Source organism: Equus przewalskii, chromosome 25 (assembly GCF_037783145.1).
Source record: "Equus przewalskii isolate Varuska chromosome 25, EquPr2, whole genome shotgun sequence".
Taxonomy (NCBI): Eukaryota; Metazoa; Chordata; class Mammalia; order Perissodactyla; family Equidae; genus Equus; species Equus przewalskii.
Window position 1 is genome coordinate 25,977,584 of NC_091855.1, and position 24,052 is coordinate 26,001,635.

General features: G+C 38.6%; 1 pseudogene; it reads right to left on the minus strand.

Annotated features, from left to right (window-relative positions):
* Positions 1-1,282: 1,282 nt before the first annotated feature.
* LOC103548372 (large ribosomal subunit protein uL6 pseudogene) lies at positions 1,283-1,870 on the minus strand (annotated as a pseudogene).
* Between the last annotated feature and the right edge of the window lie 22,182 nt (positions 1,871-24,052).

Below are 24,052 nucleotides of genomic sequence, written 5' to 3' on the forward strand. Positions count from 1 at the left end.
AACTCTTGAACATAGTTGCGTTTAGCAATGACTGAAAGCGTGTCGACTATTCTGTTCTTTTCCTTTCAGTCATTTAATATTCTCACTGGCAAAGAGAGAAGAAAGTTCAGACTGGAAAGAAACTTAATAAGCGTGTAAGTCAACCTCTTCATTTCACAGAAGCGGAAACTGAGGCTCAGAGGTTTTTGGTAACTTGTTCAGACTTCCGCTGCCACTTCCTGCTGAGCTAGGACTAGAACCTGATTTCTGGCCTCATCAGGTGTGCGTTCTCCAGGGCAACACTGCCTTCTTTGGTTGATTTCCATTCTTTGCATCATTAAGCTATGGCATAACCTCTGGGAACTGACTGAAACAAATGTGAATTCTCTTACATCTGCTTCTCAAACTAGGATTTATATGCACCCTCCAGGGGTGCCTGAGGCCACAGCCTAAACATCTTACATTTTCCTGGGAGTACAAATATTCCTCCAAAAAAATTTGGGGGAGGGGAAACTATTATTTTCATATTATAACAAACACAAATTTAGAAGAATTACTGAGATACATTTAGAGCAATTTTGGAGTTGCAGAATCCTATCCCCCTGAACATGCAGAGGTTGCACTCCTCTTGAACTAAGAAAATTTTGTTGGAAGAATCTGAGAAGTACTGGGCATCTGTGGTTTACCTTACTGGGCAGAAAGAGTAAGCTAAAGTTAAAAATAATATACTCTTGCTATTTTTACCTCTTCTACAATCTGATGTTTGCCTCAACCATTCTACGGAAATGGCTCTGTATATGGCTGCCAAAGAGAGCCTTCTTGCTAAATCGAGTGGATAATTTTCTTTTCTTTTCCTTTTCTCCCTCCCTCCCTCCTTTTCTTCCTTCGTTCCCTCATTTCTATCAATAGAAGGGTTTTATTGCATTTTAAAAATTAAAAAATTTTAGTAAGAGCTTTATTGAGATATAATTCACGTGCCATACAAGTCTCTCATTTAAAGTGTAGAATTGCATGACAATTTACATATTTTTAAATTTACTTTTTGTTGAGATATAATTGACATGTAACTGCATAAGTTTGAGGTGTATAATGTGTTGATTTGATACATTTGTATACTGCAGCATGACTAACCTCTGTCACATCACATAGTTGTCATTTCCATTTTGTGGTGAGAACTAGTGGTAAGAGCTAGTCTCTTAGCAACTTTGAAGTATACAATACAGTATTGTTGACTATAATCACTCTGCTGTGCATTAAAATATCACAAATAGAGTCTTAGGAATCATCCCACATCTTCTTGTTTTCATGACTGGATAACTCTTAGATCTTTTTCATCAACCTGCTGAACTGTTCCTTTTTTAGAGACATAGATACTATCTAAAAATTTTCTGATATCCTTGTTTTAACTGCTGTGGCTTGCTGAATCAACGCAACAAATTTGGTGCGAGTTCAATGTCGTTTACTTCAAGAATTAACTCATCTTTCTGGGCTTGAGATAGTGAACAAGCAGCACCTGGCCTCATCTGAATTTTATGGATGCCTTTTTTACTCAAGAAATTTTGGATTTCAACAAGAGACCCATTCTCCTGAATGACAATGTTGATGGGGCGGTGAGCATACGCAGACCTCGTCCAGTAATGGGTGTCTAATGTAATGCCTTTGATCGTGTTCCGTACGTGACTACAGAGTGCCAACTGTAGCCAGTTCCTGTTTCTTTACTATTTGTCAACCCAGAGGCTCTTTTTCTTTCCAAGGAGACTGAATTCTACATTGATGTCTTTCAAGTCCTCACAGGGTTCCTCTAGGACCCTTCACAGTGACTGTGCATCCCTTCAGCGATGTCAACACTTTCTGGGATGTCAGCAGTTTGATTGCTGAGAATGGTCTTCATTCTCACAGTAGGTGCAGCGAAAAGAGAACATCTCAGTCTTTCTTGACCTAAGGCATGTGACACTGCCGACTGTCCCTTCCTTCTTGATTATTTGCTTTGTCCTTTGCCTCCATAAGCTTCTCTCTCTTGCTTTGTCTCCAGCCCTTCTGGACAAAGACTCTTCTTGCCGATTTGTTTTTAAGTTGATTTTTCTTTTTCTTCTTTGCAGACTCACATACATAACTGACTTCTGCACAATTCTTCTTAGAACCTGCAAAGACATTTCAAGCTCAACTAATTGACCCCATTCTTGCCCCTACCTCCTGCCTTCCACTGCCATGCCCCCTGGTTCTCAGGACTATGTCACCCTGGCCCTAAATTACTATTTCTCTAGGGGCTCCTATTTTGTGGTGTAGATAACCTCTGAACAGCAGATATCTGAGCATCTTTCTCCACTTTTCCTTTTCTCTCACTTTCTTCATTTATTTCATCACCATGAACTACCTCCTAAATATTTTCCAAGCCAGTCACCATAACCACAATTACCATCCAAGTCCAGACCACTATTACCCCTCACCTTGTTTTCTTCAACAACCTCTGCATTTATTTCATAGTTTCGGGTCTTGCTCCCCTCATAAATATAGAGTCGGGAAGAAGAAAACTTTCTAGGAACTGTTAAAAAGGTAATAAAATTGTCAAAAGTGCTAAGTCACATTCTACTATTTTGTGATAGTTTGTAAAAAAGCAGCTTAAGAAAAATCCAGGTAAAAATGCCAAAAAAAAAAAAAAAAAGCAAGCATTTTGATATGTCAGTTGATAACGACATTTCAATAATACCACCCTGTGGAGAAAAAGACAATGATCAAATCCAAGTAATCTATGTCTCAAATAAAATTTTAAGCACTCCATATCTAGTTCTGATTTTACTCTGTCTTTCGACACCAGAGGAATCTTTCTTACATGTAAACTAAGTCCCATCCCCTGCTCCATACCCTTCAGTGGCTCCCCATTGCCTTCAGGGTAAATTCTAAACACTTTCATTTGGCTTATAACCATGATCTGGTCCCCACTTATCTCTCTATCTTCATGACCCCTTCACACTGGAGTTAGTCCAAACTCCTTTCAGTTTTGCAAATTCATCATGCTCCTTGCTTCCCTCTGTATTTCCCCCACCACATTTGATTGGCTAAAGCAGTGCTGTGCTGGTAAATGTTTAACAATTGCCTTTCTGCGGTGAGGAAGAGGGAGAGCCCTGATTAGTAGCATTTGATGATTTCCATGGTGTAAATCCTCTTACCATGGCTGATTTCAAGCTGCCAATGGGATGTTGCTGAACAGAGAATTGGAAAGAGATGAACACAATTGGTCCTAGCAAGTGGGTGCTTGCCTGCTCCAGCACACCACTGGGCTAAATCTTACAAATCCTTCAGATTCTGGCTTAGCTGTCCCTTTTTTCTGAGAATCCTTTCTTGATTATGCCATATGCTTCCACTGCAGCCTGTTTGTAGTCTGTTCTCACACTTGCTACATATTATTGCAATTTTCTGTGCCCTTCTGTGATTTTTCTATTGCTGGACAGTAAGCTCCTGAGAGGCAGGGATTGTGTCTTTTTTACCATCATCTTTCCAGAAGCTTCCGGAGTGCTTGACACATAGTGGTTCTTCAATAAATATTTGTGGAATAAATGAGTGAATGACTAAAAACCAATACCAATAATTAACATGAAATACCTACTTTGTGCGAGACACTCTACAAATTGATTTCTATGCATTACCTCAATTAATTGTCCTCAAAACTCTATAGTAGAACATTTGATTATCACCATTTTACAGATGAGAAAGATTGAGGCTTAGAGCAGCTAAGTACCTGCTCAAAGTCATAGTCAGTAAGTGTCACATAGCATGACTCTACTGCAAACACTTGTCCACTATGTTATGCTGACTAATTTTCATTTAAAGTGGAATAAAACTAGCATTTTTATATAGTTGACCGCTGCGAACGAGATTCAAGATCAAAGCCACTTTTATTCAAGGCTTCTACAGAGGGCCAGACTCTTAAACACTGTCACTGACATGGTAAATTAGTGCAAAGTTAAGGGTCAGTAATTGAGATTACTGACCCTTAAACTATTCATTTGCTTTTAATCAGTAATTCCATTTCTTAGAAAATAATCAGATATATGGATAACAATTTGTGGCCCAAATATTATTCCTAACATTTTAAAAAGAACCTTTTCGCTTTAGAATAGTTTAAAATAGTTTTAGCTATATAGAAAAATTGCAAAAATAATACAGAGTTTTCATATATACCACACCCAGTTTCGCCTATTATGAACATCTTACATCAATATGGTATATTTGTCACAATGAATGAACTAATATTGATACGTTATTATTAAAGTGTTTACTTTACTCAGATTTCCTTATTTTTTACCTTTACCTAATGACCTTTTTCTGTTCCAGGATCTCATCTAAGATATCATGTTACATTTAATTGTCTTTTTAGGTTCTTCTGAGCTGTGAGGTTTTTGGACTTTGTTTTTGATGACTTTGACAGTTTTGAGTACTGGTCACATGTTTTGTAGGATGCTCTTCTATTAGAATTTGTCTGATGTTTTCTCATGATTAGACTGGGTTGTGGGTTTTTTGGAGGAAAACCACGGAGGTAAAGTTGATTCTCATCCTATCAAGGGTACATACTATTCCAACATGACATTACTTTTGATGTTAACCTTGATTATCTGTCTGAGGTAGTGCTTGTCAGGCTTCTCCACTGTAAGATTCTTTCCCTCCCCTTTCCATACTGTTCTCTTTGGAAGAAAGTCACTAGGAGCAGTTCAAATTTAAAGAGGAGGAAATTATCAACCTACCTTAAAATCAGAGTATTTATGTAAATTATTTAGAATTTTTCTCCATGGAATATTGCCTATTTCCCTCCATTAGTTTATTCATTTAATCATTTGTTTATAACAATATGGATCCATAGATTCTTGTTTATACTTTTGATTATAATCCAATACTATTTTATTTTGTTGCTCAAATTGTTCCAGCTTTGGGAGAGTTTTCAGTTGGTTCCTATGTCTCTTTGATACACCCCATCATGGTGTTTTTGGGGGACTTCCTCAATTTCTGGTGCTACTGGATGCTCCAGGCTCACCTTGTCTATTTCCTGCCCCGGTCCTAAAGTCAGCCATTCCTCCAAGGAGTCTTTGTTCCTTTTATTGAAGAACAGTTTTAGAAAACAAGATCTGAGCTTATTTCTACTACGGTCATGGTGCTTCTAGGTCCTTCTAGCTGACAGAGCAAAGAAATACATGTGTCTATACACATGTGTTTATAAATATTTATAAATGTAACTATCTGTATTTATATTGAGCTAAACATGAATTCCTACTGATGTCTCCAACTCTAATCCATCACCACATGGATCATTTTAGCCTCCACCCTTACTTATCTGTAATCTCCCACTACAACAGTGAGAAACTCAGTTCCCACCATCCACCATCCATTTACTTAATTTTTCAAATCCAGTTATACATGTATAGTGGTTTCAGAATTGTCAATCCATACCCCCATGGGAACAATTTTATCAATAAGTGTGCAGTTCTTATGTATAGTTTCTTTTGCCTTCAGTCTTAGAGACTGCACTCATTTCTAAAGTTATTTAGGTCAGAATGCTTTCCCCATCCCTATCGGTGAAGTTGTTTCACACATTTGTAATACAATTAGATCGTTTTGCTACAGTCTGCATTCCATCGTGGGATCCCTGACCTCCTAGATTATTATTTTTGAAAATGATGTTTATTATTCCATACCTTAAGGCTTACTCTTTGTGCTATAAAGTCCTATGGGTTTTGGAAAGTGCTTAGTGTCGTGTACCCACAATTACAGTACCATACAGAATGGTTTCACTGCTCTACAAATTCCCACATGCTTCACCTAGCAAATTCTTTCCCCACTCCCAAAACAACTGACAACAACTTATCTGTTTACCATCTTTATAGTTTTGCTTTTTGCAGAATGTCATATAATTGGAATCATGCAGTACGTTACCTTTTCAGATTGTTTTTTTTACTTAGCATTATGCTTTTAAGATTCACCCACATCTTTGCAATGACTTGATAGCTCATTCCTTTCATAGCTGAATAGTATCACATTGTATGAATATACCACAGTTTATCCATTCCCTTATTGAAGGACATTCTCTTGCTTCCAGTTTTTGGTGATTATGAATTCCCAATGATTTTTTAAAAAACAGTCGAATCATTGACAACAACAAAAATATTCAACATTGAGCAAATATTTGAGTACACAATAGTACCTCAGTATAACATGTTAGAAGAGTTTTTAATGGCGTTGGAAAAGTAAGTACATATAGGACACAAAGATTATGTATTCAGTATATTTTCAATGATATGAAACATGCATATGTATCTATATCTGGAAGGAAATACAGCACAATGTTCACAGAAGTTATCTCTGGAGATTGGTATGATAAATACAGTTACTCCTTAACTAGTTCTCACATTTTTCACATAGGTTAATTATTACTTTTATACTTAGGAATAAATAAACCAAAATCATTTCTGCATCATGAATTATGCTCTAGATTCTGTAGGGAAATGCAGCCGCGTATATTCAGAAGGCTCTTGGGAATTTTCCTCCTCTTCCTTCCATTTCTTAGAGATTGTCTTTCTGGAATAGTTCTTTCATGTTCTAGATTCATTTTCATTCCCTTGGCTCTTCAAAACCTCTGAGGGTTTTTACGCAACTTTGTTTCCCCCTTACTCCTTCATTTCCAACTCTCCTTAAAATCATGACAAATATCACCAACCAGACCCTCTTATTTTCCCGTTAGCAGTACTACATTTGTCCCATGTGGCAATCGGGACCTCTATTTTCTCGAACACCTTGCATCTTATTTTGTAAGCAAGATTATTTACATTCCCTTGGCACTGGATGTCGTGAAGCTTCAATCTATTCCATTTTAAGGTATTTTTGATTATTATTTTTATAGTAAGGGGTGGAGGACACAGTGGCGATTAACACACATGAAAAGAAAAAAGGAAAAAAAACTAAATTAAAGTGGATGCATGTAAACTTAGCATACTACTTCTGAAAGTGTAACTACTTCTTTCACCTCAGCCAGCTATGTTTCTCCATAAGGGCAAAACTAATGAGGAAAGCTCATTGAGGTTTTGTAGGTGGATGATGAGAAGAATAACAAAGTACAGGGCCTCAATCCTTGCACTTTTAAAGGAGCTCTTAAATTTCTGTTTTTGTTTAAGTAAGTTGATATAACATATATTTCTTATGACCATTGGCAAAACTACTTAGACAAACTTTATTTCTTTTGGAACGTTATAATTCATTTTGTTTTCACCAAATATTGAAACTTTAATTTTAAGATTTCTTTTCTCTCAGTGCTAGGGACACTGGGAAAAAATGTTTGTACTAATTTCAACTCACGCCCCTAACCACGTTGGAAGTGCTGCAATTGATGAAAATGGATACCTCCAGCTGGCTGTCGACACCTGACCTCTGTTCTCAGCAGATTTATTTGGAAAGAAAGACCTTTGAAAAGGGGAGAAAACCACATGCCAATAGAGTATAAAATGGCTCTTGCCAATGTCTGACTCAGCAGTGGGTTCCCACAAAGCCCAGTTCTTCTGGAAAAAGGGATGGTTCCACGCCACTCATCTGTCCGTAGGCATGCTGTGGCAGCAGCTCCCGTAGGAGAACTAGAAGGACTTACAACTAGAATATACAGCTATGTACTCAGGCTTTGGGGAGGGAAAAAAGAGAGAGAGAGAAGGAGATTGGCAACAGACGTTAGCTCAGAGCAAATCTTTCCCAGCCAAAAAAAAAAAAATTCTGTTTCTTAAAAAAAATAAACAAATAAGAGATGGTTCCAAGCATGTGGAGGCTGGTTGACATTTTCTGAGCTTCTACTTTGTTAGTGGCAGTGTGCCAATTGCTGAATTTCAGAAGGTGAATAATCCTTAGTGTGTCCTTTCAAGGAGTTCATAGTCTAGCAAGAGAGTAGGAACACAGGTTGCTCTCTAGGAAACTAGGCGATAAATGATATTCCAGGCATGGGAAACGTGGCACTGTGAAGGGCCATTTCTGAGGCTGTGAAGGCACAGGGAGGGATCTGACAGAGCCATTCCCAACTGTTTGCCCACAGGAATTCTTTATTTTCACATCATTTCTGGCTGGTAGAGGTGACTTTGGAATGCTATGGATGATTTGAGGCCTGTTAAGCATTTGGATAATTTTACAGCTAAATACTGAGAAGTCCTTGATACCATTTTTGAAGAAGGACATTTAATCTTCATGTTCTAGAGCACAGACCTAAATTTGTTGGAGGGGAAGGGAGGCAGCTACCTTAAGTGATGAGGCTGGTTCAGGCTTTAACGGACAAGCTGCCCCACTCCAGGCGTGAGCCTTACCTTGTACCTTTGGCTAACGCTTAGAAGTTCAGAGGCAAAGTATAATGGAAAAACCGTGGCTATACCTTACCATACATGTTCAGAAAGCTGAGACTGCAATTGGAGTGAAAAGCTAGTACGTGGTAGTCTTTAGACATCTTCTGTTGGCCACAGAAGGCCAGGACTCCAGTCAGTAGGTGGAAATGATTCAACAATATCAGTAGGTCAATGCTTATGCAAGAAAGATATTCAATAGGCAGAAATGCACTTCTAAGTATATTGTGGGGGTAACTAATTACCTTCCTGTGATTTTTGTATAATTCTTTCCTCCTAATATACATTGGCAAACATATAAATTGTTGTAAGCAAGAAATCCTATCATTATTTCAGCTGTGCTTTGAAAGGCAATCCTTAACTTATAAAGGTTCTGCTTTCTAAGAGATAAAGTAAAGGTCGTTGTCTGGGCGTCATATGACTTTCCTCATAGTAGCAATACGGGAGATGTAAAAGCAGAAAGTGGAGGCCCTTATTTATTGGATTAATTTGATTTATGCATGTCTGTGCCTTCCTTAAGTTTTTATTATGCAGATTTTAAACGTAACATAAAAGTATAAAGAATACTATTAAAAAACACTATTCAGTTTGAGTAAATCATACCTTTTGCCCTATTTTCTTCAAGTTTTTTAAAGCTTATTAAACTTTGCAAACTAATTATGAAGAAAAAATTTTCTTGGCAAAAAACAGGCTCTGCTATTGCTCATGCCATATTCAAAAGCGACTTCTTTGTTGCCAAAGTCCTCCAAACTTTGAACTTGGGGTTAAATGAGCTTTCAGGATTTGGCCCCAGCTTACCTGTCTAGTTTCACTATCTGCCACTTCTGCTCCTTACCAACCCCAAATATACTATACCCAAGCCCTGCGGAATTTCTTTCAGTTTGTGGAAGAAGCCGTACTATTTCTTACTTCCTCCCTATCTAGAAAGGCCGTTCTCTCTGCCTGGGATACCTTCCCCTCTGCCTCCTCTCCTGAGTGATTCCCACCCAGATCTTAGTCTATGTGTCTTCTGGAAAGTTTCATCTGACATCTAATTAGGTCAGGTGCCTTCCTAAGGGTTCTTCCTCCAATGGAGTATTTTTCTCTTTTTAATATCAAATACTGGCTGAAACAGTGAACACAATAAACATGGTAGGCAACAATTAGTAAAGAAACAAAAATATGTATCTTGGGATTTATAAATATTTTTGAAAATTTGTTTTAAACAAGTTTAATGTTGAAGACTACAGATCCATTGAAAGTTACATTTAATATCCAATTATTTTATAATACTCATATAGCCCTTGTATACTACTTTGCATTAGTCTTTCACATATTAATCATACATATACATTTATATCTACATAGATATCCCACAGAGATGTAAAAAAAAGAGGAAGAGTTAGAAACACGTTGGCTGTCTCTCATCTCCCTCCTATTGGAAGCACAGTGCCAGGTTTCTTATCTCTAGAGTATCATTTTTGCCTAATTTTACAGAGAGTGACTTGAGTATGTATTATACATCCAAATAGAGTGTAAGTTTTTGTGTACATACTATCTGGAACATTTACTAATATACTACACAATACCCAGCACAACCTCAGCACGTAATAGTTATTCAATTAATTATTAGTTTGCAATTACATTTTTAAAATGAAAAGAGGGATGACTAAAATTTATTTTAAAAGCACTTGGAAATAGATGGTTCTAAATTTTGAAAAGCTTAGAAAGAGGTTTTCCGTAATTAACTTCAGGAACAAGGTTCTCCTTGTATTGCTGAACTTATTCATTTTCTCTCCAAATATTTATTGAGATTTCTGTGTTTTTGGTCTTGAATTTACAATGGTGAACAAAACAAATACAGAATTTTTAATCTAGTGTAGATTTAGAGATTAAGAAAATAAGTAAACAATTTAGGCAAAGAACAAGAACAAATACTGAGTGTAAAGGAGTGCCTCTCTAAATTGGATGAGGAAGACACATTTGACGTGGGAACCAAAGTTTGAATAGAATAGAGGCGCGTTCAGAGAAGGAGAGGTTTTTTTTTTTTTAATACAAAGGGTGGGGAAAGGGAGCCCAAATTGAAGTTAAACAATATGCTGAGCACACAGAGCGTTTAGACAAAGAGTATGAAAAAAAAGTAGTAATTTGGAAGTTCTATGATTTAGTTATTTTTCAGCGTGTGCGTGTGTGTGTGTGTGCGTGTGTGTGTGTCTCCTATTACTCAAGGTATCATTCTTAGTTTGAAAATCAAGTTCAGCTATATGTTTATGTTAAAAACAAAAGTGATGTATATGGTTACTATTCTTGTTTCCGAGATGTACTGTGTGATCAGATGTGACGGGTTTAAATGGTGAGGAAAAATCTAATTTACAACCATTTGGGAGGACACATCGCAGCTCCCAAAGATGCTCCTAATTTTTCCTTTTTATGTTTTATGTGGATTTTGCCACCTTCATCAAATTGATGAAGGCTTCCAGTGCTCTTGGTGAATCATGGACATTTTAATAATGACATTTGATAGACTGTGTTTTGACTTCTGCTAGCATTTGTTAGATTAATTCAATAAGAAGGCCATCAGACTGAGGTGGCTCCAATGCAGTGGTACCTATCTAAGCAAACCAAAATCTACGCTTGTAACTACCTTAAGTTTACAAAACGGAAACCTGAGGATAACCAATCACAAACCACTTTGAGCTGTAGCCAATCAATAATTTCCTTACCTCACTTCCGCCTTTTCTTTATAAAAGTTTTTCCCCTGCTCCCATTGGAGGAGCACTTCTACTATTTCTGGTTTGGCACTGCCAAAATCAAATCAATTTTTGCTCAAATAAACTCTTAAATTTTTTCTTTCTTTGCTGAGGAAGCCTGGCCCTGAGCTAACATCTGTGCCCATCTTCCTCTACTTTATATGTGGGACGCCTACCACAGCATGGCGTGCCAAGCGGTGCCGTGTCCGCACCCAGGATCCGAACCGGCAAACCCAGGCCACCGAGAAGCAGAACGTGCAAACTTAACCTCTGTACCACCAGGCTGGCCCCTAAACTCTTAACATTTTAGTATGCCTCAGTTTATCTTTGAGCACACTTAATGCAATCGAATTAGAATACGTATATTGAGCATTGGTAAGGACTTTTAAGGTCTGGTATACCAAGCACCAGATCCTATTCAAGCTTCCCCATCAGCTCTCAGTTTATACCAGTGTAAAATAGGGTTTCTTGTAAACTCCACTTATTTTACTCTTGGAGCAACACAGAACAAGTCTACTTCTTTTTCTACTTAGTGGAATTTCAAATATATAAATGCACCCCAATTTCTACATTATTCCTTTCCTAGCTAAACATAATCTCATCCCCTTCGTCTCTTTTTCATGAACTAGTCTATCGCTGAGTAGCTCATCTCCTATATCATGGATACTCTACACTTGCCCTCATGGAATTACCCTTTTTAGTCAGTCCATATCCTCAAATTATCATTCACAGCTCTCAAGTACTTGTTAATTTCCTTCTCAAGGAAAGTTTAAATATTTTTGACCCAAAGAGAGCCTGGGCTGCGTTAGGAATTTTGTGAGCTTCACTAGAAATAAGTTCTTTCTTGATTTTTTTCTTTTCTTTCATGTTCTGATCTTCTAATGTGGTCACAGATTCTACCAACTCGAGATTCCTGGCAGAGATATTTTGTCAACGGGTATGTCTAAAGACGTAAAGTCAGTGTTTCTCAGAAAAACGTATTTCACCTGTCTTCCAGTGAGTGAAATCTTGTCAGACAGAGAGAGTTTTCTGCAGAATGGTTTTAAAAGAAGAGGGTTTTAATAGATCTATTGTCAGTGAGCATAAATACTTCATCCAGAAGACAACAATATATTGTGAGTGGATTAAATCATTGGCTTCTTTTTAAAAAATTTTTTAAATTTAATTTTTAATTGAGGTTACTTTGGTTTATAACATTATATAAATTTCAGGTTTACACCATTATATTTCAATTTCTATGTACACTACATCATGCTCACCACCCAAAGTCTAACTGTCATCTATCAACATACACATGTGCCCTATTAACCCTTTCGGCCTCTCCTTTTCTCTTTCTCCTCTAGTAACCGCCAATCTATTCTCTGTGTCTATGTGTTTGTTGTTGTTGCTTTATCTTCCACATATGAATGAAATCATATGGTGTTTGTCTTTCTCTGTCTGACATTTCTATTAGCATAATGTTCTCAAGGTGCATCCATGTGGTCATAAATGGCAAAATTTCATCTTTTTTTATGGCAGGGTAGTATTCCATTGTATATCTATCTATCTGTCTATCTATCTATCTATCTACATCTCATATCTGTATCCATTCATCTGTTGATGGGCACTTAGGTTGTTTCTAAGTCTTGGGTATTGTGAATAATCCTGCAATAAGCATAGGGGTGCCTATATCTTTTCAAATTAGTGTTTTTGTGCTCTCTGGATAAATACACAAACATTAACTCAAAATCTATTAGAAGACTTGAATGTAAGACCTGAAATCATAAAACTCCTAGATGAAAACATAAGCAGTATGCTCTTCGATATTGGTCTTAGCAGAATCCTTTTGAATATTATGTCTCCTCAAGCAAGGGAAACAAAAGAAAAAATAAACAAATGGGACTACATCAAACTAAAAAGCTTCTGCACAGCAAAGGAAACCATCAACAAAATGAAAAGACAACCTAACAATTGAAAGAAGATATTTGCAAATCTTATATCTGATAAGAAGTTAATATCTAAAACACATAGATAACACATATAACTCAACAAAAAAAAGACGAACAACCTAATTAAAAAATGGCCAGAGGATCCAGCCATTTTTCCAAAAAGGATATAAACTCAAAAGGCAGATGGCCAACAGGCACATGAAAAGATATTCAACATCACTAATTATTAGGGAAATTCAAATCAAAACTACAATGAGATATCACCTCTTGTTCATCAGAATGGCCATTATTAAAGAGATAAGAGATAGCAGGTGTTGGAGAGGATGTGGAAAAAGGGAACTCTCATACACTGCTGGTGGGAATGTGGATTGGTGCAGCCACTATGGAAAACAGCATGGAGATTTTTCAAAAAATTAAGAATAGAACTGCCATATGATCTAGCTATTCCACTTCTGGGTAAATCATTGGTTTCAAAACTGTGCTTGGCAGGTGTCTTGAGAGTTTCTTGGAGTTACATACACAGCTACCACAGGGGGATGTGTGTACAAGTGGTGATGCCCAGCTCAACTACGGTTGCTCAACTTTTTTTGATTTTTGTGCGTGTGTGTTTAAATTGGGCTTTGTCAAGAGATTTAGTTGAAAAGTGACTAAAAATTATTTTGAAAATCACTGGAACCTCCTGAATATTTTTGATACTATCTTAGGATTTTCTCTTATGAATAGTAGAATATTCTCATTAAGCTTCTCGTTAAAGCTGGAATCTTTTGTGGCATTGGAATTTTATTTATAACAATTAATAAAGATGCCACCTACAAGGGATAATGACACTAAATGAAGAAGTAAGGATTAGGAATAGGTAAACTCAGGAACTGCGAGGACCCTGCTGTCATGCAAATGTCCTTGATAATGAAGAAAGGGGGAATGAAATTACAGTTCATATGGCTGTATAGAAACAGAATTGTTCCTATGGAGAAAGCTTTCTAAAGGTTCCCTAAGGCTGTGCAGCTCTTTAAATCAGCAAGCCCCTTTTATTTTCAGTCACAAAGTGGAAAAAAGCATCTCCTTTTCACTATTTCTCTCTCAAGAAATCCAAACTATAAGTATTGTTGAGTCACCTTATCTCTCTTTGAAGAGCGAAATGCCATGTCTTTGCAGGTTGAATGTAGAAGATTTACAAAGAAAAGAGAGTAGAGAAATGGATCATAACAGCATTGGATTTAATATTTTCTTCATTTTACAATGTTCTGCCTTGCTTGACATGTTTACTTTGCAAACACTTATATTCCTGGCTCAGAGTTGCTCTCTGAACACCGCGGTGCATAATTAATGTCAAGGTGGAAAGTGATTATGCTGCAAATGCTGCTCCCTCTGCTCTGAAAAGCATTTTTAAAGCCAATTTAGGTCACATATGGTTCAATCTCTTAGAAATTTTCTTAATTGTTCAGCTAAAGAGAATGCCTCAGGGTGTTTATTAACAGACATTCCAATGGGCTCTCCATCCTGGGGTGTGTGAGTGTCATGGGAGGAGGGTGCGCTATCCACAGGGTGCAGTGCAGGGGTGATTGTTGCAGGAGAGAGGGACCCCAACAAGGGTATTTTTTTAAGCCTCAAAAATACAAGCAAAACAACAAAGAACACAGTTTAGCTGAAAAGTATGTGACAAATTGTGCACCGTTTTAAAGAAAGCTGTTCTTATTTTCCTCACTCCAGTAAGCTTCTGAGGTTCACATGGCAAGGAACACGTCAGGCTAGAAAGCAGATATACAATACATTTTTAAATGGACCATTTCTTTTATCTTTTGTCCTTTGCTGCTCTTTCTGAGTCTTCTGCTGACTGGGGAGCAGACTGAGGAAGCTTGCAGCAGCAGTCAGGGAAGTCAACATGGTGGAAAATCCTCAAGCTTTTTTTGATGTCTATGGTCACTTAGGCTGGAGCCAGAAGATGTGCTGTCCTGGGAGTGATAGTCAGTGTTACTGGTGGGGAAAAGAAGAAAATGGAGGCTCTTTAGATTTCTCATCTGCACAGAGAACTACACCAACCTAGAGTAGAATAGCTCTAGAGAGCAGCTCCTTCTTCCTTCCATTTTTTCCTTCCCAGGTGGGGAGCCACTTGGAACCCAAGAGTTGATATGGAAGGGGATCAGAACACCTCACTTTGGCATGAGGATTATTTGGAGATGAAGGCAATGAGAATCAACAGGTACAGAAAGAAACCTTCTTGGAGATTCCCTTAAGCAGAAATTTCTGGGAAATAAGGCTACCATAAATTCTTTCTTCAGAGAAGACCTTCCCCCAGAAGGAAGAATGAGAATAAAACCTACCAGAAATCCCTTCTCTGGGGAAGTTTTGTGGCCCTGAAGGAGACAGAATGTCCACTTATATTGTATAAACAAAGATCACATTTTCTTATCCCTTGATTGTTCTTCTAAAACTCATTTTTCTTTCCTAAGGAAAACTTTTCATAAAATCCTTTTCTTCTCCCTGCCTTTCTTTTACTAAATTAGGTATGTAAGCCTTTAACTTCAATACTTTAAGAAGCCAGCTACTTCTTTTGTTGGCTCCCATTTGCATATAAATAAACCCTTTTCTCCAGTTAATTTGTCTTTTTTCAGTTTAATTTGCACATGCCTATCACTGAGTCTAAGAGAGTAGAGGAAAAGTTTTTCCTCCCTTACACCGAATTACCAACTTCACATCATCACATAATACACACCATATTTCCTCACATTTCTCTTAGTGTATGAACATAATAAACACTCTTCATATATTATCACCATGTGTCTTAGGTAGGTAATTAAGAAGCAGAGCCTGAGAAAAGGGTTCTTCTGCATGGAATTTGGCGAGGGAGTGCTACAGGTGAAACCTGAAAAGGAATAAGGGAAGCAGGATAGGGCAGGGGAACAAGCTCTGCAAAGATGTGGATTCTGCTGAAGTCTAGTCTTAGCCTGATCCCACAGGGAGCAATGGACCACGGCACCACATGCTTGTCCCACCTTGAAGCAAGGGAGCTACTTATTTTATATTTCATACCAGTCAGTCATTGGCTGTGGGCTGCCCTGGAAGGCAGGCATGACCTTGCAAGCATTTCCAGGGAGGTGGCTCCACTCAGTCCTGAGGGCACCTCTCATAAGAAGGATTCAGCTGTGAACTGCTAGGAGCCAAACTCAGAGCAGCTGGGGGATGAAGGAACTCTTGCCAGGGCACCAACAGCCTCTGCTAGATGATGCAAAATATCCACCCTGTCTAGTAATTTATTTACGACAAGGATACCCCAGGACCTATTGTAGATAAGCTAAATCTTTGTGTGAAGAGAATTATTGAAGATATAGGGCAGGGGTCAACAAACCTTTGCTGTAAAGGGGAAATTAATAAATATTTTAGACTTTGTGCTCTTTGTTACAACTACTCTGCCATTGTCATATTAAAACAGCCACAGACAATATATAAACAAATGGGCAAAGCTGTGTCCCAATAAAACTTTATTTACAAAATCAGGTGGGGTACCAGATTTGGCCTGTGGGCTATAATTTGCTGACTCCTGATATAGTAGGGGATAAAACAGAGAGGAATAATCAGTGTTCCTGATTCATCTACCCTCTTAAAACAGCATCAATTTGTTGTTTCAGATATAAAGCTTATAATTAATATTTTTTCCAGTTTTGGTTAAGAGTATAGGCTTTGCAGTTTTAAGACCAAAATTCCACTTTTGTCATTTCCAGGCTACCCATTTCACAAGGTCATGTTGAGCAATAAATAACAAAACATATCTAATGCACTTAACATGTTGTGGCTGGCACTTAGCAAGTGCTTAATAAACGATATTTTGTTATCATTGTTCTTTTTTGTTTTCAGATTTGTGTGTGTGTGTGAGGAAGATTGGCCCTGAGCTAACATCTGTGCCAGTCTTCCTCTATTTTACGTGGGACGCTGCCACAGCATGACGACGAGTGGTGCTAGTTCCTTGCCCTGGATCCGAACCTGCAAATCCCGGGCTGTGGAAACAGAGTGCACAAACTTAACCACTACACCATGGGGCTGGCCCGTCCCTGTTGTTATTTTTCATGGAATATTGTTTTATAATTACTTCCCTGGCATTTTCCCTGTTTTCATTCAGTGTCTGATTTACTCCTGAGACATTACGAGATTGAAAATAAAGTTTTGAAGAATAAATGTGATCGCACAAGGGAAGATCTGTTTTGCTCACATCAAGTTGACCCAAGACCAAGATCTGTGCTTTCTAATTTCCTAGTCTCCCCTTCTTTTGCTGAGCAGAGATAGACAGAGTAAAGATTTATGAAATAGGTCCTCATCTAGAGATGGAATTGATGTTGTGGAGGAATTAAATAGGATGGGAGTCTGGTAGAAAATCTGACATATAAATGGATCCTATTTGCTGGAACAAAGAATTACCAGGGGAGGAAAATGGGATGACCCAAGACGGCACCTTACACTGGCCACTCCCACGATCACCACTTGCCTCAGTGACTCACTGAATGCCTGAAGGAGTTGCTAACTCCATTGAGTGTAAATCAAAACAACTTTTACTTGTTTCATTTAGTTTCCATTATGGGATGGTGGCAAGCCCTGGATTGGAGGCTTGATTTAAAACAGAGCTGTCTCTCTCTGTTTCTCAGGCAGGAAAAAAATGTGAGCAAAAATTACTCTTGTCTCTAAGGAGCCTGTGGAGTTGGCCCCTGTTCCGGAGAAGAAGCTGGAAGGTCAGTGCTGCTGATGCAGATTCATTGAGGAAGTGTACTCCTCAGAGGCAAGCCATCCATCATTACTCACTTGCTAGGCTTTCACTTTCCAGACGACTACATAATGTTCAAGTTGGACATACAACTCTGTGTCTGCCCAGGGGAAACAAATGGCACCCCTTCGGTAGATTAAATGGATTGGGCCATCCAAGGGAATCTGTTATATGAAATCATTTGGCTCACTGAACAGCCTCATGTTACAGATAAATGAAATCCTTCAGCAAAGGAGCCAAACCTGCTTTTTAGTTATTTTCCAGAAGTAGAGCCATTTGTTGCCAGAAAAAGTTCAGCTTCATGATAATGGGGAACACTGGACTGGGAGTATCTTTTGCATTTCAAATAAAATCCCAATTTCTCATCATGGTTATAAATACCTCAGTCTCACACCACTTTCTTCCTCATTCATATGCTCCAGCCACACTGGCTTTCTCTTTGTCCCCCAAATCTGTCAAGTGTACGCCACGCCAAGGACCTTGCACTTGCTGTTCCCTGCCTAGGATAGCCTTTGCCCAAGTCTTCGAAAGACCGATTTTTTGTGATCATTGATTCAGCTCAAATGTTTTCTTCTTGGGGAATTCTTCCCTGACAACTCCCCCTGAAGAGGCATCTACATCACTCTCTGACAGATTATCCTGAGTTATTATCTTTATAGAACTTTTCGTTACTTAGGACTTTCTTATTTATTTGTTTATCTTTTATTTTTTGATTCTCCCTTCTAAAATGTAAGTTTCATGAGAACACTGTCCTTTGTCTGCTTCTTCAGCTTCTAGACAAAGCCTGGCACAAGGTGATGCTTAACTAGTATTTTCTGAAAGAACAAACTAAAGAATGAGTCAGATAATCCAGACCATATTCAAAACCAGTCCCGTAAAAATTGGAAATTTTCATATTCTTGTTGGTCTCAGTTTTCTTAAAATAAAGAGACTGGAGAATTTTAAAGAATTTATCCACTCACATTTTATGACTTTCTGGAGATTTTTCTTTTCTTTGACTTCAAATTTTGTCAGCCATAAAAGAAACCATCATAATATTGGAATCAAGAGTATTCTGCACCTTTCTCTGTGGCTATGTCATCACAAAGCCAAAATAATTGATTCCATCAAATCTGTTATTTGATATCACAAAAATTTTATTTTTAGGTTATGTAGACACAATTCAAATGAATAAAGAAGAGATTAAACTAGAAGAGTTGACCCTTAAGATCCTGAGATATGAGATCAGATATTACTTTTCCCAATTGTCAGCATATTATTTTCCATTGAGAAGTGATCCTTAGTGTTGATAGTGAAATATGGCAAGCTCGCTGGAGTTTATGTCAATAACATTTAAGAAATCACCAGCTTTGACTTCGATTTTGGTTTTTTTGAAGACGATAGAAAATCTCTCCCAACACACATCCCCCACACAGCAGCGGCCTTGCCATTTATCTTGAAGATTACACTTTTCTCAGCAGGATGTTGAATTCCTCTTCCTACAGGACTGTAGTTGTCTTGCCCAGTTGCTCCTTTTTGTGCTGAGATCAAATGCTGTATCTTGGTGGTTGATATTATTTGGTCAACTCTATTCTTTCACACTCCATTCCGTGCACATAGCAGTGTGTATAATTTTAGAAACCAAAGGAAAGAATTTTTATCAGTGCACTTCATTTTTGCTCACAGACATTTATCAAATGTCTCCTATGCCCAGCACTTTGGGGAATGTAGACAAGAAAGCAGATAACATGGGTCCTGCCCTGATTTATATGCCATATTAGATGTTATAAACATTAGTTAAACACCTACTGTTTACCAGGCATCAGCTGGACACTTTCCCTTTAATTTTGTCATTTATTCCTCAAAACCATCATGCTTTATAGGCGTTATTGTTCAAATCTGGCAGATGGGAAAACTGAAAGTTAAAGGTTCTCGCAATTTTTCAAAGATTAAATTTATGTCAAAGCTAGTACTTAAATTATTCTGATTTTAAGTGTAATGTCCACTGCAGAAAAATAAATGCTACCACAGCATTAATGAAACGACTATAGAACAAGGCAAGCTACTCTAAACACAGCAGGGGAGGAGAAACGTGTACTCCATCTCTCCACTTTAAGGAGCTGAGTGATTTAGGGTTCTCCAGAGAAACAGAACCAATAGGACATTTAATTATTTAATTATTTATGAGGAATTGGCTCACGGAGTCATGGAGGCTGACAAGTCCTGAGATCTATACTCCGCAAGCTGGTGACTTAGAAGAGCCGATGGTATGAGTTCCTGTCTGAGTGCCAGCAGGCTCAAGACCCAGAAAGAGCTGATGTTTCAGTTCAAGTCTGAAGCAAGAAAGAATCATGTCTCAGCTCAAGGCAGAAGGAGCTTCCTCTTACTCACAGGAGAGTCAGGCTTTTTGTTCTATTCAGACCCTCACTGACTGGATGAGACCCACCTACATTAGGGAAGGCAATCTGACTCACTCAGTCTGCCCATCCAAGAGTTAATTTCAATCAGAAACACTCTCACAGACACACCCAGAATAATACTTGACCAAATGTCTGGGCACTCTGTGGTCAAGCCAAGTTGGCATATAGAATTAACCATCACAGGGGGTTTGCCTTTTCTCTCTCTCTCTCTCTTTTTTTTTTTGTGAGGATGATTGGCTCTGAGCTAATATCTGTTGCCAATCTTCCTCTTTTTGGTTGAGGAAGATTGTTGCTGAGCTAACATCTGTGCCAGTCTTCCTCTATTTTGTATCTGGGATGCTGCCACAGCATGGTTTGATGAACATTGTGTTTGTCTGTGCCCGGGATCCAAACCCATGAACCCCAGGCTGCTGAAGAGGAGTGCACAAACTTAACCACTTTGCCACTGGGCCAGCCCCTGCCTTCTCTATCTTGATATGCATTAGTAACAATCACTCATAGTTGCTGCATTAAAACCCTTATGTCATGTTTTTATTTAAATTGAGGCAGACGTCTTCTTTTGTTTGATTTACACTGCCCAGCATCCATTTTCCTTTCGCACCTGTTCCTGATATAATTTTGGGGAATTACCTCTCTTTAGTTGCCTCTTCTAGGGGGGACTATACATCAAAGTGCCCCACTTTTCTCTACCTGAAGGGCAGACATGTGACCCAGGCTAATCTCAATAGACTCTCCCTCCATTGTGAATCTTGAGTAGAGGGACACAAGGAGGGGAAAATGTTTGGGTGCAACTATTTCAGTGGCAGCGTCTCTTCGAGTACTTCCTGCTGTGTACATGCCTGAAACTGCCAGTTTTTCAGCCTGTTTCTTTTTTCTGCCACCAATATCCTTTTAATAAATTTTCTTCTGGCTTAAGTTAGCCACATTTGTTTTTGTTGCTTACAATGAAGGTACTCTATCGGATACAAAAGCATTCTACGATTCCCATCCTTTTGTGTCTAGTCTCAGCGGGGATGAACATCAACTATTTTAGATTTGCCAGTGGAATGGATTTCCCAAAAGATTAAGTATATATCTGAAGCCTGGACTACCACCGAGAATTCTGTAGCTATTTTTTGAAGTGCTTTCATTTTACATTGTCAAGTTTGGTTTCCTTTGACTCATATGGTCCCCACATCCTGAGATGGAGACTAAAGCCATTATTTTTGCTTAATCTTAAAATCTTCTTATAATACTCACTTTTCAAGTGGGATTCCTGGGGTTATTCAATCTCCTATTATTGCCTGCTTTAACAAGGAGTAAAATGACTGATTATGCAGCCCTTTTTCCACCACCGTGCTAGAGTTTCTGTACAGTAAGAACTCATTACCGAGCCTCTCCATCCCCGATTAAGAAGAAAAGACCACAAGAAACTAAGTGACTAGACGGAGGCTCAGTAGCATGGAAGAGAATCCAGGAACTGAACTTAAAGTTTTCTCCTTCCTTGGCGTTAACAACCCAACTGTGTGATGTTGATCTCTCTCCCTTTCTCTTTCATGCGTTGACCTGCGCTGCCCATAGACTGCTCTGGTGTTTCTCCAAGTCAGACTCCAGCATTGGTACATTGCATGAATGCATCCTAGAACCGGATCCAATCAGGAACACGGGCCAGGAACCAGCAACAACATCTGCTTTAGAAAACCACATCACCCCTGCCATTTCTGCCATTTCTCCCATTGTTCCCGTTTTGCCTTGGCAGATGAAAATGTTCCCCTTTGACAGTTTCATTTGGTTCCTTGAGAGCCTTACAAAGCCTCAAACTGCCATCTGGGTTCTCTCCTATTGCTATCAAGTGGATCTCACCATTGCTGCTTTTTTGTATTCAGCATATTACGCCTCCTTCCCCTTGTTCTGTTTGGCTCATATTTTAGCAGTGTTATACTCAGCACACAGTCTCATCTTTACTTTTTTTTATGTGTATACAGCCTATCATGGGTAAACCTTCAGCTCTTACAATCACATCAGCAAACATTTAATGCTGCCTTTTATAACCCATACATGCTTTGTTATTTCTCTCACATTTCATGCCTCAGTGGCTGTTGTAAATTCCCTGCTGCATTACAGCAGCCTGTTCAGACACTCAATCCTCATATCCACCAGGACAGCACATATTGCTAAGGTCAGAATTTTCCCTTCTGTGAAATTGTACAGTTTTACTCCTTAAGATGTATCATGTGTTTAGGGTTCAAGCTTTAAAAAAATCCAAGTAACTTGCCTCCCTTATTATGACAATTGAAAACATTCACAGGTCTACAGGGGTAATTCACAGAGTTTTCTGACTCATCCCAAAAAAGAATGAATAGGGTACTTAAAAGTCTATTCTTTTTCATTGTATCATTTCCACCCTTGGCTCCCATCTAACAGCATCTACAACATATTTATGTTTTTAAAGTGTAATTTGTGTTTTTACTTTTGGGGACTACATTTGGCATTTCAAGCCAAGCATATGAAGCACTTTCACGTAAGCATTTTCAACAACCTCACTTAACTCAGCATAAGCTTTACCTTTTATATGCCCGAGACAGGAAGGAGGGCCTTCATCTCAGCCTGACATTTCTATTCCCTCAACTCAGGTGAGAAAATACCATTTTCTTGGAAATTGCTGTGGGCGGTCAGAGGGTGTCCAAGTTTCCCCAATTTGTCTAATTCCTTGTGAGCCTTCACTCCAAATTATGATAATCCCATCTTCTCTTTTCCAACTCTTCCTTCTTTCTCTGATCCTTTGAATTGCAGTCAGTCCCTTCTCTGATTGCTTCTTTGATCTCCCTCTCTCGTCCAACTAATGGAGCCCAGTTTCCCTCTGACTACAAATGTGCTCAGGGTTTTCCTTGTCAGAAAATCCATTGCTCTCAACTGTATCAATGTCCCTAGTCTCATTTTTCACTCATCACCCAAACTTTGAACCAATAGTCTAAACTTGCAAGTTCTGTTTCATTATCTCCTGTTCATCCCTGAATAGTTTATAGTCAACTTCAGCTGTCATTGCTCTGCTAAAACTGGGAGGAAGAGTGATTGAATCTGCCAAGAGGCGAGGGTGATATTTGAGCTTAGACTCAATGTACGGAAGGGCATATCAGAGAAAGGGAAGGGCAAGGACAGAAGCCTGGAGAAAGGACTGAAAAGATCCATTTTGTCAGAGTCAAGGGCAATGGTAGGACTTTGAGACATGAAAACAAGTTCAGGTGGTAGAAAGTTTTCATCTCGTGAACTAGAGAAAATTGAAAGCAAAAGCAAACCTTGACTTGCTACACAGAGAAAAATGAGCAGACAGGACAGCCATTTGTTTTCTCCGTCACCACTCTTCCCACGATTTTTCTGTTGTCCAGGCGATGAGTAGAATCTCTATCTCGATTCCATGAACCAGGGCACAGGTTTCAACAACTCTTGGCAGGCTACCTTTTAGGCAGACTCTTGGTTTATCCAGAAGCCCAGTCAGTTCAGACCTCTCTAGTGTTTTGATCCTGGACTATACTCCCTGTTAACAGCTTTACTCTGCCCAACAGAGATGACTGTCTCTGTCTAAACAACACACAGTCTGGGAAGATGTTTCCTGTCTGTTGGAAACTTATACGTAAAGTCCAGCTCCATTTTGGGACCACAAAAATGGGATGCGCATGAAAAATAAAATTTGAAGGATAAAATTTAGAATTATCCACGTTGACAAGTGGCTCTGCTCAAGTCACATGGCTGTTTAACAATCATTTCTCTTTCTTTCGTGTCTTAGGGTATCTCCAGTTGAAAATCTGGGTTCCTCACTTAAGCATAAGTGGTGTCAGGTCATAGCCTCTCCAAGTATTCACTAATGTTATCATATATTGCCTTTTCTCTTTTCTCCTATTCCACCAGTAGAATCCACGTGGGGAGGGACCCTCAC